The sequence below is a fragment of the Salmo salar genome, chromosome 07 (assembly GCF_965601325.2).
Source record: "Salmo salar chromosome 07, fSalSal1, whole genome shotgun sequence".
Classification (NCBI taxonomy): domain Eukaryota; kingdom Metazoa; phylum Chordata; class Actinopteri; order Salmoniformes; family Salmonidae; genus Salmo; species Salmo salar.
In genome coordinates, this window is record NC_138297.1 from 53150105 (window position 1) to 53166043 (window position 15939).

The following is a 15939-nucleotide window of genomic DNA, read 5'->3' on the forward strand; positions in this document are numbered from 1 at the left end:
AGCCTGGCTAAAGCTGCTTGAGGACAAGATGGAACCAGCCTGGCTAAAGCTGCTAGAGGACAAGATGTAACCAGCCTGGCTAAAGCTGCTAGAGGACAAGATGGAACCAGCCTGGCTAAAGCTGTTAGAGGAGATATAAAGCTGTCAGTCACCTCTAATCCTATACTACTTTCATACCCATTTAAACCACCATCCCAGGCCTACCACTCAGGGCACAACAAAGAACAGCTCCCACAAATGGGATAACCCATGGTTCGCGCAAGGGAATAGAATTTGGAAACCAGCATCCCAAATGGACTTGACATTCCAAGCATAACCATGTCTATGCAGTGTCTCTACCTTTTCCTTATTAGAGTCAGGGGTACCTAGGTGTCTTTACTCAATGCACCAAGGTCCTCTAGAAACGAGCCTGTAAAAGACAGAGACAAGACAGTAAGCTGGGCGAGGGAACGAGGCTTAGGTGAAGATTACGACATACACAAAAGCCAACAGTAGTAAATTCCCTTCGCTTAGTGTCTCACCTCAGCTTACCCTGACAAGAGATTGCTACTGTGTGTGGGATATATAAGACCAATGCAGTGGAGGCTGGTGGGAGGAGTTATAGGAGGTTGGGATGATTGTAATGGCTGGAATGGAATTAATGGAACAGAGTCAAACATGTGATTTCCATATATTTGATACAGTTCCATATATTCCATTCCAGGTATTACAATTACCCTGTCCTCCTATAGCTCCTCCTGAGGTGGTCCAAAAGCATATTGGTTTGTGTTCCCTTAAACAAAGTAAATGCCTGTCCTGTGTCGCATTGATTTCAGTCCTCCACACAACCTATATTTTTCAGTTTCTTTTCAGATAATTAAAACTTTGCATTTTAGTTTGTAATCGCTAACCTGTTCGCTTTTGTACAAGTGAATTGCGGCTGGTTATTTTCAGTCGTTTTCTCTTGAGACCCTTGTCACTGACGTCCTAATTGACTCCAGATGTACCCACATGCTAGTAGCAGGTGTGTGGAGTGAACAAATTAGTGCTTGTGCCAAACATTCAAACACCTTTTCCAAGTTGTTTTTATTAATATATTCCACAAGCACCTGTCTTAGGTTAGATATCAATAAGGGAGGATTTTAATTCAATATGAAAGCATTCCTCTATTGTACTTGTGTGTGGATGTGCAATATATTCTGTTCAGTTGTTTCTGTTTGTTAGATGGAAATGTCCAGATTGGAGTTAATATTGAAGTGTAGATAAACAGCCGGGGATGATGTCGTGTCTGTGGTGATCTGTCTGGGTGGATAGTAGTCTAGACTAAACAGGATTGAAGATGTTCTTTGAGCTCTCGATCAATAACTGAATTTTAATAGCCCTCAAAGGTTAATCAAGTTCATGTGATTTGATTGTAAGCAAGTTGTTGGAGCAGGTCCTTAGCTTGGAGTGTGAAGATGAGGAAATGAAGGCAACCTTAATATCGGCATCGGGAATAAGTTACTACATTTTGACGACATACAGTAAATGTCTACATGCTGATGGTATATAGTGGGTGTGCTGAATTATATCTCTTACCATCCTTCCTATGATTAAAACCTAATCTTCCTCTCCCTCCAAGTGTTAGAGTGCTCATGTATCGTAACCCTTACTATTATAACGGGACATTTTCATTTATAAAGCCTTTATCATATAGGCCTACAGAAGCTTTTGTGCTTTTGTGTTAAATACATCTCAATACTCCACCATGAACAAAATGCTCTTACGGTTCCAGAACAGATTTAGTTCATTTTGATGGGGCTGGGATCTTCCAACTGTATGATGTAGAGATCCAATTGCTTTTAAATACTTTGGGCACCGATTGGAGTCAACTGACAGACAGCAGAAGGCTCTCATGATCTGTAGTAGTTGCAGACAGACAGCAACCTCTCTCCCCCTCCATCATGTTGTGTAATCCTAAACGAGCACCAGGGCTTTGTTCAATAGGCGACCCTTATGGAACGCTGCAAGTAGAAAGTCAAGAATAGAGCGGACGTTATTCCTTCTTCTACAGAGGCGTGTTTGTTCTACAGTTTATATTTCTATCAGTTTCTATTTCTTCCAAAACGTTGTGACTTGCTGAATGCAGCCCACATCCCTTCTCTCATGAAATACTGAAAAGGCTCTACTGTCTTCCTCTGCTAATACAGGCAGCAATGGCCTTGTGCTTCATCATGCTTACAGCTCTCTGCCTTGCTTGGCTTCAACACATCTTGGAGTCTCTTTTTTGTCTTAGTATAGCGGGTGTTTCCATTGATTTCTCTTCATAATATTTCCCGTTCTAGCGGCTTAAATTATATCTATGGTCACAACTTCACTGAGACCTCCATGTGTAGGTGTTTTTTGTCTCTTGAGAGAACGGCTTTTGTTGCATTCAAAGTCATGGAAACGCTTGAGTTCTGGTCCTTCTCGTTAACTACACACTGCCCTCTTCTGGGCTGTCCTAGGTACTGCCTGGAGAAATGAGGACCAGTGTTATAACATTTATGAGAGTTACTGTAAAATGTAAAATCCTCCTATTGATAAAGGGCTACTGTATGATTTCACATATAGGATGTTTCCAGTCATTTATAAACAGGCAGGCTCAGTACTATGGCTGAATAACATGTTTGTGACGATCAGATCATATATTCCCTTATACGTGGACTATGAAGGAGTTGTTGTGTCTGGCATGTTAAGGGTGTTCTGTGCCCTGAGGCGAAAACTATTCATCTATGATAACAAATCATTTTGTCAGGCTTTGATTTTACACCAAGTCTCCACTGAGCCTGAATCATTCAAATATCAGTCCTATGAGACGCTGATCTAATGCGAGTAGTGGCGGAACAGGAATTTAACACTGGTGCTTCTCCTGAGTGCCCACCATTTTGGATTAGACACTAAACAACAAAGACAGACAACACAGTCTGAATGGAGAAATACATTTGGCCATAGTGCCCAATCAATCAAAATTCAGCAAGTATGCAGCAGTAGTCAAAGCAGAATGATCATCCTCCGTGGTACAAGCACCAGATTGTCATGAGAGAGAGAGGCTCACGTCTGCCATGTACATTTAAATGTCTAATTTCTCTTCCAGAGAGTCTTATTCTAGTGTCTGTCGGCAAACAAACACTGCATTCCCTCTGAGCACAGATGTCTGTTCAACGTCTAGTTTTGATTGACATTTGGTTGAGTTGTCAACTAACGTAAATTCAACGTGAAATCAACAAAATAGTTCACCATGTCATTGGATTTAGCATAAAAGTTGGCTGAAAAAATGACGGAATTTCCTAACATTGATTACTTTTCTTCTAATCCAATCAGTTTTCCACATTGATTCAACATCATCACATTGAATTATTTGGTTGAAATGAAGTGGAAACATTATTGATTCAACCAATTTTTGCCGAGTGGGTGTGTGTGTTCTGAATATGGAGCCAGAAACCCATTCCATTCAAGATATTTACAGGCACGTGGATGGAGCGCTGTCTCTATTTAACTACTTGCACTTCTATTTCTGACTTTCTGCTAATTTAAATGAATTACACCATCTGTCATTATGGGCTAGATGCACTATATCCCTGGTTTCAGAGACATTCTTATTTTCAGCTCCCCGGGATGAAGAGAGGGAGGTTATTTATTGAAAATGGTGGGTGTGAACAGATTGGACAACCCTGTTACGTCAAGGAAATGACTCCACGCCAAAACAAGTCAATGTTATTGCATTGTCTTCAGGGCTTTTTGGATGGAGGGCCATGGGATGGGCCATGCCTCCAGTATACAAGTATATTCCTCAAATCCTGTGTTTCTCCAACATTTTCTGTAAGCTATGGCACTTCCTACTTAAGGGTCTGATTACAATATACTGTAACTAACTTTAGAACTGACAAAAACATTCATATCAGCGAACCATCTGAGGTACCGGTCAGCATCATTCCTGGGACCAATGCTTGTCCCAGAACCGGAGGTTGAGAAACATTGCTCAAATGTTTCTTGCCCAGGGACCCCCTCCAAGGCCAACCAGCGACCCACAGACCCCATCATGTGTTAGCAAAAAATAAATATGTGTGTCTTGTGAGGTGAATGATAATGGCAAGTAGAAGTAATCAACATTTTAAAATGAATAGATTTGGTAGACAGGTTAATTATTTTGACCTCCCCACAGTTCACTGGAAGAGGAAGTGGAAACTCTAGGACAGCTTCGAAGCTAATTTCCAACAATTCTACACAGTTTGACATGGAGCTGAGACAATTTTGCAGTTTTCAATTTCTTGCAATTCTATGCATTTTGCAATGGATAATGCTGTGTTCTTCTTATCAAACATTATAACAAAGTCAATGGGCAGGTGCTCTGAATGGCCTTTAACTTTTTTTATTCTCGCTGACTGTCTAGCTTTTATTTGATGGTTAGTTCTAAATTCTCAAAGATAATTAAAAATATATACAGTACCAGTCAAAAGTTGGACACACCTACTCATTCAAGGGTTTTTCTTTATTTTTGACTATTTTCTACATTGTAGAATAATAGTGATGACATCAGCACTATGAAATAGTGGGTCCTGGACCTCCTGACAGGCCGCCCCCAGGTGGTGAAGGTAGGAAACAACATCTCCACTTTGCTGATCCTCAACACTGGGGCCCCACAAGGGTGCGTGCTCAGCCCCCTCCTGTACTCCCTGTTCACCCATGACTGCTTGTCCATGCATGCCTCCAACTCAATCATCAAGTTTGCAGATGACACAACAGTAGTAGGCTTGATTACCAACAATGACGAGACAGCCTGCAGGGAGGAGGTGAGGGCTCCTGGAGTGTGGTGTCAGGAAAATAACCTTTCACTCAACATCAACAAAACAAAGGAGATGATCATGGACTTCAGGAAACAGGGAGCACCCCCCTATAGGGAGCACCCCCATCCACGAGACAGCAGTTGCGAAGGTGGAAAGTTTTAAGTTTCTCGGCGTACATATCACTGGCAAACTGAAATGGTCCACCCACACAGACAGTGTGATGAAGAAGGCTCAACAGTGCCTATTCAACCCCAGGAGGCTGAAGAAATGTGTCTTGTCACCTAAAACCCTCACAAACTTTTACAAATGCACAATTGAGAGCATGCTGTCTGGCTGTATCATCACCTGGTATGGCAACTGCACTGCCCACAACCGCAGGGCTCTCCAGCGGGTGGTGCGGTCTGCAGAACGCATCACCGGGGGCAAACTACCAACCCTCCAGGACACCTACAGCACCCGATGTCACAGGAAGGCCAAAAAGATCATCAAGGACAAGAACTACCCGAGCCACTGCCTGTTCACTCCGCTATTTCTTAGAAGGCGAGGTCAATACAGGTGCACTAAAGCTAGGACCGAGAGACTGAAAAACAGCTTCTATCTCAAGGCCATCAGACTGTTAAATAGCCATCACTAGAACGGAGAGGCTGCTGCCAACATACACAGACTTGAAATCATTGGCCACTTTAATAAATAGAACACTAGTCACTTTAATAATGTCACTTTAATAATGTTTACATATGTTGCATTACTCATCTCATATGTATATACTGTATTCTATACTATCTATTGTATCTTAGCCTATGCCGCTCTGATATTGCTCATCCATATATTTATATATTCTTAATTCCATTCCTTTACTTAGATTTGTGTGTATTAGTTATTTGTTGTGAAATTGTTAGATATTACTTGTTAGATATTGCTGCACTGTCGGAACTAGAAGCACAAGCATTTCGCTACACCCACAATAACATCTGCTAAACACGTGTATGTGACCAATAAAATTGTATTTATTTGATTTGATTTAGAGATATAGGGATGCCTGACCTGTTGCATGATCTGCTAGTGTGTAGATATAGGGATACTAGAACTTTTGGATGATCTGCTGGTGTACAGATATAGGGATACTAGAGCTGTTGGATGATCTGCTGGTGTGGAGATATAGGGCTAATAGAGCTGTTTGATAAAGAGCATGCTGCCAGCCAGCCAGCCACTGTTGACAACATGTGCAGCAGAGCCATGAGAGATCCAACGCCTGGGGCCCTGTGACGTCAGTCAGCAGAGAGGGCTGATGGGAATTCGATACACAGCAACGCTGCCTAATTTATTCCACAATAAAACCGACAGAGGCTTGTTTGTCTGTTTCTGTGTGCACTGGCTGTGGAATGTACTACAGTATATGCACACACTATTTACTGATGCTAAAAGATTAATCTGAGAAAAATTATTTGTCGTTGCATTGATTTGTCGTTAAAGAGATTCGTATTTGTATGCACTGTATGAAGTCAAGTCCATCCTTTATTATGAAAATGTTCCAGCAGCCTAAAAGTGTTATTAGTTAGCTGGCAGTGGAAGCTGCTGAGGGGAGGACGGCTCATAATAACGGCTGGAATGGAGTCAATGGAATCAACCAATGATATGGAATGATGTCATTCCATTGACTCCATTCCAGACATTATTATGAGTCACCCTCCCCTCAGTCTCCACTGTTAGCTAGGTATTTTGAATGTTATCGTCTCAAGCCATACTAACCAGAACTATTCTGTCATGAAACAATTAGTGTCTCCTTGGCATATTTGAATCAGAGTACCACACATAAAATACAACATCAACTCCACAATGTCTTAGTCAGCTTTATCTACTCCCATTGCCAAAACCAAAGGTCCCAAACACACACACACACACACACACAGTAAAAGCATTTGCATGTGAAATTCCCACCTCAGTTTGTTTTCAGAGGCTATTTCATTTATTCTCCTTACTGAGGATCTGCCAACCAACTTCATCTGTTCACATCACTGGCCTCTTCAACACATGCTATTCCCATCCATCACACATGTATTGCTATCCTGGTTCCCAAATGGCACCCTATTCCTATATAGTGCACTACTTTTGACCAGGGCCCCTAGGGATAGGGTGCCATTTGGGATGCACACCCTGTTAACCCAAAAACATGAGTATCTGTAACGTATACGCAGGGAGTCAGGAAGCAGGTGCAGAAGGTGAGTTTAATAATAAACATGCCAATAATACAAACCAGAGGCTGCATACTGAACGTAACCAAAACCAATACTGCCTGATGAATGAGGCAACTGAGGGCTATATAAACGGAGAGTTATCAGGGTGGTGATGAAGTCCAGGTGTGCTTAATGATGGGGAGCAGGTGTGCGCAATGATGGTTGCCAGGTGAACGCAATGATGGTTGCCAGGTGAACGCAATGATGGTTGCCAGGTGAACGCAGTGTGGGTTGCCAGGACCGGTGGTTAGTAGACCCTCAATACATGCTTCTTTCCAAAGGACAACTTGCAAGTACATTGAGGAGCTTTTTTTGCTATAGAGTGATTATAGCTTTCCACTTTCATCCTCCTCAAAGGGAATAACAACACTCCTGGGAGCCAGCATACATGACAACCTCCACTCAATCCCTATGTTTTTTCTCAGAAAAACAAAATGTTTCTGGCAGTGTTCCATCACTGTCTCTGGTCATGGTGGGATTCAAGATAGTTTCTGGCAACCTGCTCACAGACACAGCACAGCCCAGAGCATTGACCAGTCCCTTTCAGCATGCCACAGAACATTACGGCAGACTGGACAGAAACACACTCCTTTTCCATGAGTTGAAGTGTGGTTGATTGTGCTACATGCCATGCCTTCTCTGACCACCTCTGTCACATTGAACTGGGTCACACAGACAAACAGGTTATGGCATATGTGGTTTCCCCCTCAGAGAATACATCACAACAGATCGGCACGTGAAAACTGAAGAACTCATTTCAAATCACACTTTTTTTTATGATCCTGACCTGTCTGTCTGGGTGTGTGTTTGTATAGTTATCTAATACCGTTTTCACAATACTGAGTCAAACCAAGCTGAGCTGTACTGGGTTAGCCTGGTTACACATCCACCATAGTTGCATAAATTGGTTGTTCACTGGGTTGGGGAATAAGTGATTACATGTAATCCGATTACAAAAACTACTACAACTAATCCGTTACCAGCTAAAATATTGTAATCAGATTACAGATACTTTCAAAAAAGTGGACGATTACTAATTGGATTACATTTAAATTCAGAAAGGATGTTTGCAAAAAAAGACATGACAACTTTCTGTTTTCTCAATGACATTCAATTCAGCATTGAAAACAGGCACAATTTTAAGTTTGTTCCACCTGAGCGAATCAGAGACCACTATGACGTCACACCAAATGCGTTTGAGGGATCCTTTTCATCTTCTAATGCCTCTTAAGGGGAAAGTAATCCAAAAGTAATCAGATTACGTTACTCTGTTTGGGTAATCCAAAAGTTACGTTACTGATCATTTTGGACAGGCACTGTAACTAGTAACTGTAACGCCTTATATTTAAAAAGTAACCTACCCAACCCTGGTTGTTGATGCCAGTTTAGCTGCTGGGCCCCTTCTCACAACAGTCTAACAGTGTCCACAGTGCAGCATCAGTGTTCAGCTCACGGTGCACTGGTCCATTTAGCCCCCAGGGGTCTCTCCGAGCAGCTCCAGGGGTGTCTGGCCTGGATGACCGGCACAGGGAGAGAACAAAAAAGCCCCCTCAACCAGCAGACTCAAATCACCAGGGGCATTACCCAGTTACATGTATGGGGCAAACCGTTAGTGTTCATCCGAGGGGTACGAGAAACAAGCTTGCTTCAACAGTTTCCTCAACCTGCCCGACTACCTTTCTCTCTGGACCTTGGTTTCTCCCCCCTTTCCTGGAGACATAAAATTACTGAGGAGAATATGGAAGTTTGTTCGCTAACACAAGTAGTACACCCCTGAACTTCGTTGGAATTGATGTTTCTCTGCCTTTTGAAACATGGATGTGTTTCTCTGCCTTCTGAAACATGGTGTTTCTCTGCCTTTTGAAACATGGATGTGTTTCTCTGCCTTCTGAAACATGGAGGTGTTTCTCTGCCTTCTGAAACATGGAGGTGTTTCTCTGCCTTTTGAAACATGGATGTGTTTCTCTGCCTTCTGAAACATGGAGGTGTTTCTCTGCCTTCTGAAACATGGATGTGTTTCTCTGCCTTCTGAAACATGGAGGTGTTTCTCTGCCTTTTGAAACATGGATGTGTTTCTCTGCCTTCTGAAACATGGATGTGTTTCTCTGCCTTCTGAAACATGGATGTGTTTCTCTGCCTTCTGAAACATGGATGTGTTTCTCTGCCTTCTGAAACATGGAGGTGTTTCTCTGCCTTCTGAAACATGGAGGTGTTTCTCTGCCTTCTGAAACATGGATGTGTTTCTCTGCCTTCTGAAACATGGATGTGTTTCTCTGCCTTTTGAAACATGGATGTGTTTCTCTGCCTTCTGAAACATGGATGTGTTTCTCTGCCTTCTGAAACATGGAGGTGTTTCTCTGCCTTCTGAAACATGGATGTGTTTCTCTGCCTTCTGAAACATGGATGTGTTTCTCTGCCTTCTGAAACATGGAGGTGTTTCTCTGTTTTTTGAAACATGGATGTGTTTCTTTTGTATAGGGTCAGGAGAATTTAAGCTATTGGTAAAAAAAGAGTAGAAAGTTGTAATGAGCCATTCCCTTCTCTGGTGTTAGTGTAGATCGGCTGTCTCTCACTATGAGCTGTGGACAGAATACTAATGTATGACTAATGGGGTGTCTGTCTCTCGCTCTCTCCCTCTCCATCCTGCTTCCTCTCTCTTTCTCAATCTTTCTTCCTCCCTCTCCATTGTTCTCCTCTCTCCATCTTTCTTCCTCCCTCTCCATCGTTCTCCTCTCTCTGCTCTCTCTCCTTCTTTCTCTCACTTACTTTCTCTCTCCTTCTTTCTCTCTCCTTCTTTCTCTCTTTTCCTTTCTCTCTCCTTTCTCTCTCCTTCTTTCTCTCTCTTCCTCTCTCCTCTCTCTCTCCTGTCTCTCTTTCCTCTCTCTCCTTTCTCTTCATCCCTCTCTCTTCCCCTCTCTCTCCTTCTTTCTCTCTCCCTCTCTTCCTCTCTCTCCCTGTTTCTCTCTTCTTCTCTCCCTCTCTGTCTCTCCTTCTTTCTCTCTATCCCTCTCTCCCTCTCTCCACAACAATCACAGTATGTGTGAGAGCCATAATCCACCACATTGAAGACGCAACTTCAAGCACATTGAAGATTGTTTCCTTAGTGAGGGATTTGCAAAGGGATTTCTGAGCCACACAAGTCAGTCTGGGGGAATTTAGTGGGAGGTTTAATGAGAACAGGGATAAAAAGCGTTCTTGAACGTCCCCCTGAGGCGCTGCTGAAGGCAACCCTCCTCATAATTGTTGTGATCCTGAAGCTCTGATCACCTATTGGTGGGTACAAGCACCGCTTTGGTCTTAGCTCCATAGAGTGGGCTTACCTAATCCCCCCCCTAGCCATTCTATGTGGTAAGTTATCAAATCATTCTCTCACTCCTGAATGCAGCCCTCAAAGAAATAAAAACATCCCAGAACGCTATCAGCTTGTGAACGTCTCCACAGAGTCCGATTAAAACCTGGTGAGATTTAAATGGAGTAGGATTAAGCTCCATCTTTAACGTACAAAGTCTGATTACATTTTACTTTAACAAAGACTTTGAAATATAGCTTTTTGCAACATCTCCAATTCAGGCTTTAAAAACAGCCGTCATCCATAACTGATGCAGATAAAAAAAAGAAGAAAAACACGTGCAGAACTAAGCAAAGATAAGAGGATATCTGTCATTGATTGCAGGCTTATTCATGGACTTGCAACTTATCCTCCTGTTTTTAACAAGAATTGATCAAGTCAGACCAATCCAAACAGATTATTGACAAAAGGATTGGCATCGAATGTCATTTGTGATGATGGTCTGTTGGCAACATCCTTACATTCATAAACATTCATCAATCAGCTAGCTACACAGAAGTGTAGAGTTTCGAAATCATCTACGCATCACAGTATATCTAATATAGGCTGTCTAACTTAATTCCATCAGAACTTTCCAATTGAGCCGTGCAATGCCTTGTCATTAGGCTATTATCCCCATTCCATTGCATCTCTCATTTGCATTAGCCATCCTATTAGCAGTGAGAATGGAATAAGAAAACAAAGTGGTAGAATGCTGCAGGTTACTGCTCGCGCTCAGTTAATCTTTCCATTCACCTTGAGTGGACTGGCCACATCAGTGGAAATGGCTCTCAGTTTTGTCTGTCTGTACAGACTACCTGTCAAGGGCAGAGAGACTGACAGTCCCCTAAGGACGGACTATGGTTCATCAAACTAATATGGGGAGTATTCTTGGTGGGTGTCTCTAATTTTCTGTATTTCCTTTTTAGCCCTCCACTGTTTATGCCTGACGACAGTCTCCTTTCTGATTAACAGTGGCCATAATATTGAATAAAATCCTCTACGGTGGATCGAAGTAACTCAGCCACAGTGCTAAAAGGTCAGGTAAAATAAAATGAGATTAGCAGTGATTGCCTTTATAGATTTTAACATTTAGATTTTTGCATTGGAGGTGGCACATACATTGTATGTCATGTTATTGTGCCCCCAAGGAGTGCTAAATGTTATATAGGCGCCTCTATTGCCAGGAAAGGTTGCTGAAAGGGACATGGATCGTTTTATTTTAAGGACACATTTAATGTTGTATGTAATGGATTGTTGCATTTATATAGTGCATTTAAATGCATCAGTAAGCATGTTTAGTACTTGGAGAGTTTCCCTAATACCATATGGAGAAAAGGTTACTACTGGCCCTCCAGCACCACCTCCAACAACAGCAACCACACTTTCCTATGTGGTCTCCCATCCAGGGATTAACCCAGCCCTACCCTGCTTAGCTTATGTAAACCAGTCGATTTTAACAATGCAATGTACTGTAAGGATGGATTTTATCATGCCATCCTTTCATAAAATGTCACCATGTAGAATTTCCTTTATGATTGATGAATGGCTCTGAATCACACTTCACATGACACAGATATGAAAGCATAGATCCCTACATCTATTATTCCACTGACTCGCCCCCTTTCTTTCTTTTTCTTACTCTCTCCCTCTCTCTCTCTCTCTCCTCTTTCTTCCCCTCCTCCCTTTCTCTCTCTCTTTCTCCTCCTCTCTCTCTCCCCCTCCCTCTCTTTCATTGTTCTCTCTCTATCTCCTCTCTCTCTCTCTCTTGCTCTCTCTCTTTTCTCTCTCTCTGTCCTCTCCCTCCCTCTATCTACTCTCTCTCTCCATCGCCCTATCTTCTCCCTCTTGTGTTCTCTCAGTTCATTAGGCAAACACATGACCTATGACCTCACCAGCAGTGTGGGCCAATCAGAGGCCAAAGGACGATGCCAGGAGTATGCCGGCCAAGCTGTGACTGTGGGAGACTAATTAAGTAATTGATCATGGTGGTAGGCCTCTGGCCGTCACTATTCCTCAGAGGATCATACAGCCAATGAGGCCAATACAACGGCCAAACCACAGGCGCTCCACAGTACGTCACAGTCAGATCTTTATATGACCACAGACAAATTAGCTCTCCACAATAAAGATAGTCTCCAGACAGTTTATATTCATAAAATTCCTAAGAATATATTATTTGGCCTTTAGTGGAAAGGTGGTCTGAATCTGAAGTTCGATGTACGTGGTTATGTGATTCGAAGTCTGTCCCATCACACACAGCCCCCCCCCCCCACACACACACACACACACACACACACACACACACACACACTGTAAGATAGACAAAAACACGGACAGACACACGAACAGATGGGCACAGACATGATTCACACAAAAATGCACCCATCAGATTCCCCACAACAAAAGTCATTGCCAGCTCCATCAATGATGTTCCTCCCTACAGAGACTCTGTCATGTCAAGCAATGGGCCACTGGCTTTAAGGATGTTCAGTAAGCCAGAGATTGTTACGGTTTTGTTGTAATGAAATATCCGTCTAGTTGACGTCTCAATTAGAATATGTGCATTTCCTCAATTGACAATTGAACCATTTAAACGACACAGGCCCTGAGCTCAGACTAAATCCCATGCCATGATTACCTATGGACTTTCTGAGAAGATTTGATGAAATAGAGAGCTAGTCATCTCTTAGTATCATAGTATCTTAGTAGCCTCTTCTAGCTCTGTGATAGTGGATACTGTTGAACCTTACCTCTCTTATTGCAGGGTCCCAGCTGACGGCTCTAGTCTAGCTACAGTACCAAACAGCATACAGCCCATGAACTTCCGAGCTCAGCCTGGTCCCAGAACTGTTTGTGCTGTACTGCCAACTTCCTAGGTCGTCATTGGCATGACGACAGCCATAGAGGGCTATTTGGTGCAAACAGGGGAATGGGCTGCTCTGGTTTGGGTCTGGCAGCCCTCTCCCTCCCTCCCCAGACCCCATCAACAGCCTCTCTGTTCAGCCTACAGGTAAATGTGTACACCACAGGAATGAACCAACCACTCAATGTGGGGATCTTTGTGCATTTTCCTTATCCCTCCCACCCTCTCTCTCTCAGCCACTTGCTCCCTATAGTCCTGACCTGGCTCCTTTGACAGTGCTTCCCTTCCCCACAGTGAAGCAGCCTTCTTAGGCATCTCACAGACCATTCTATACCTTATTGCTACAGGTCTTCCATGGAGAGCGGTCATGTGACACAGCATTTGTATAAATGGGTGAAATGCATTGGCTTTGTGTTCCATGCTGAATAGCATCTCTCAGTGTCACACATGGAAAGATCAAGTGTTTGAAATGTGAGGGGCAAATTAACATTGAGGGAAAGGAGGATTCGTAAAATGTGCCTTGCCTTATCTTCCTCAAATGGCAGCCCTTACATAAATGCCAGTGCACATTTACAAATGGGACTGGTTATGTGAGAGTTAGCTCACCCTCCTGGCTTCCATCCAGGCAGCTCAGCTCCACCTCGGGTCTCTCAATGAGCTTGACTTCCCACTGACCAAAGCTGGTTTCTCAAGCTCATCTCTCCACCTATTGCCTCATGTTTAATCTCCCAGCTCTTTCATTAGGAACACACCATGTGTTACTTCTAAAGCAATGAACTGGCCAAAGCTCATTTAAATCTAGATCGAGACCAGGGCTCTTTTGTACACAGTAGGAATGCCAGAGATGTTGGTTGAAGTTTGGGTTCCTATACCAGGGGTGAACATAACTATGGCAACACAGGCGCAAGGTCTGCTCAACCATAGGAGTTCTACAATACCGATGCCCTCGGTTTCTCATTCCAGTCAGGCCTGACCCAAATTACAATATCCTGGGAAAAACAATGTCCCCAACAACACGCATGCGCACGCACATGCACGGCCACGCACAAATAATCTCTGTCAAACACACTCGCATACACTGCAAGCATAGGTCTTTATAAGAGGACACCAAACGGAGCCAATAAAATGACTAGTCTAATGATATGCTTGGAGAATGAAGGGTTATGTTCTGGTTGGCGTGCACCTCCGTAGAATTGTGAAACTTGACTGATGGAGGGATTCAAGCAGTTGTGCTACAATATGAAGAAAAACGAAATATCGTTTTAGACTAGAGGAAACAGATGTTCTTAGAAGTCTTGAAGTTTGCAACGATTCCTACAGGATACTGAGTATTTGGATAAATGCTACTTTTGGAGTTAATCCCTTACTGTAATGCAAACACTAAATATTACAGGGAGACGGTAAACACAAAGCCCTGCAGCTCTGTCTACTATTATTTTCATTTCCTCATGAGCTTGTTTTGAGCTTCTTGTTCTTTACTGTTTTATTTGTCTCTCATACGAAGCCTGAAAGGGAAATATATCCAGTTTAAATTATAAATCCTTTGTTAATGAAAAAACAAGAGCTTTTATGTTCATATACCTGAGCCTTCCATGTTCAGAACTGAATAAACCATAGAAAACACATGGACAATCAACATGGTTTACAGCAACAGTGTGCTGAAAGGGATACAAAGACAACACCCATAGCTTGTGGTGATTAGTATCTGCAACCATAAATTATAATCGAGAAAAAAAACTTCACAAAAAGGCTCTCGAGCTATACTTTGGTTTGTCGCAGTGTTTAGTGAATTATTAGCATGGGACGTGGCACGACATCCAAAACAAAGCAAGCAAGAGAACACTTACTACACAGAGAGTTAATAATGATGCTGCCAACTCAAAGACACCAGTTCCACTATCCCACAACACAAACATTCCCCCTACGCTCCTTCTGCTATCCCTAATTGTCCATATCTGTCTAGGCTACAGTTGGACTCATCTGATTGAGTCTCGGCCCATTCATACTCCCCAGACTCCCAGCATTGCTAGTCCCTGTCTGCCTCTCACAGTTCTGAAATCTCCCTCCTCATCTCAGCCCCAATAGCTTCACACGCCACATCTCTCCTGGTCACCCAACTACCACCACACATCCAAGTGTGCACCTTGCTCCGGTTAGAAGTACTTACTTTGAACTGGAGGTCTGGTGGTTGTTCCAACACTTTGCAATAGTTTGTGAACTCTCCTCTCATCTGCTCCTCACCCCTGCTGTCAGTCACTCTCTCTCTAATTCTCTCTCTACCTCCCTCTCTTTCTTTCACTTACTCTCTCAGTCTTGTCTCTCCACAAGTCTGGGCAAACGGTAGCTGTTTTTTCTCTCTCTCTCTCTCTCTCTCTCTCTCTCTCTCTCTCTCTCTCTCTCTCTCTCTCTCTCTCACCCTCACCCTCACCCTCTCATTTCTGTTGCTGAGAGAGGAGGGCGTTCTGAAAAGCTTGGTTTCCTGACTCGTGATCAGGATCTCATTGCCACAAGGTCACTCTAGGGACAGCCCGCTTGGCAGGGGAGCAGCACTCAAAGAGAGAGAAGAGAGAAAGAGGGGGTAGAGAGGGAGACAGGAGGGAGGAGAGGGAGCACTTAGAGACAGAACTGGAGCTATGTAGTCACACTGGGGACAGAGAAAGAGAGCGAGAGAGCGAGAGGTTGGGTTGAGTTGGGTTGGGGTGGGGTAGGGTTAGCTACAGATGGGCT

General features: G+C 43.2%; 1 protein-coding gene across 3 annotated transcripts in view; it reads right to left on the bottom strand.

Annotated features, from left to right (window-relative positions):
• Nucleotides 1–15661, bottom strand: part of LOC106609498 (pleiotrophin-A) — a 39627-nt gene extending 23966 nt beyond the window's left edge. The window contains exon 1 of one of the 3 annotated variants that reach the window (XM_014208377.3): nucleotides 15380–15661. The gene's annotated coding sequence lies outside the window, so the exon portion shown is untranslated. Of the gene's footprint in view, nucleotides 1–339; nucleotides 359–8379; nucleotides 8526–15379 lie in introns of those variants that run through there. The other 2 variants (XM_082977759.1, XM_082977760.1) reach the window with 2 other exon arrangements.
• Nucleotides 15662–15939: the final 278 nt, after the last annotated feature.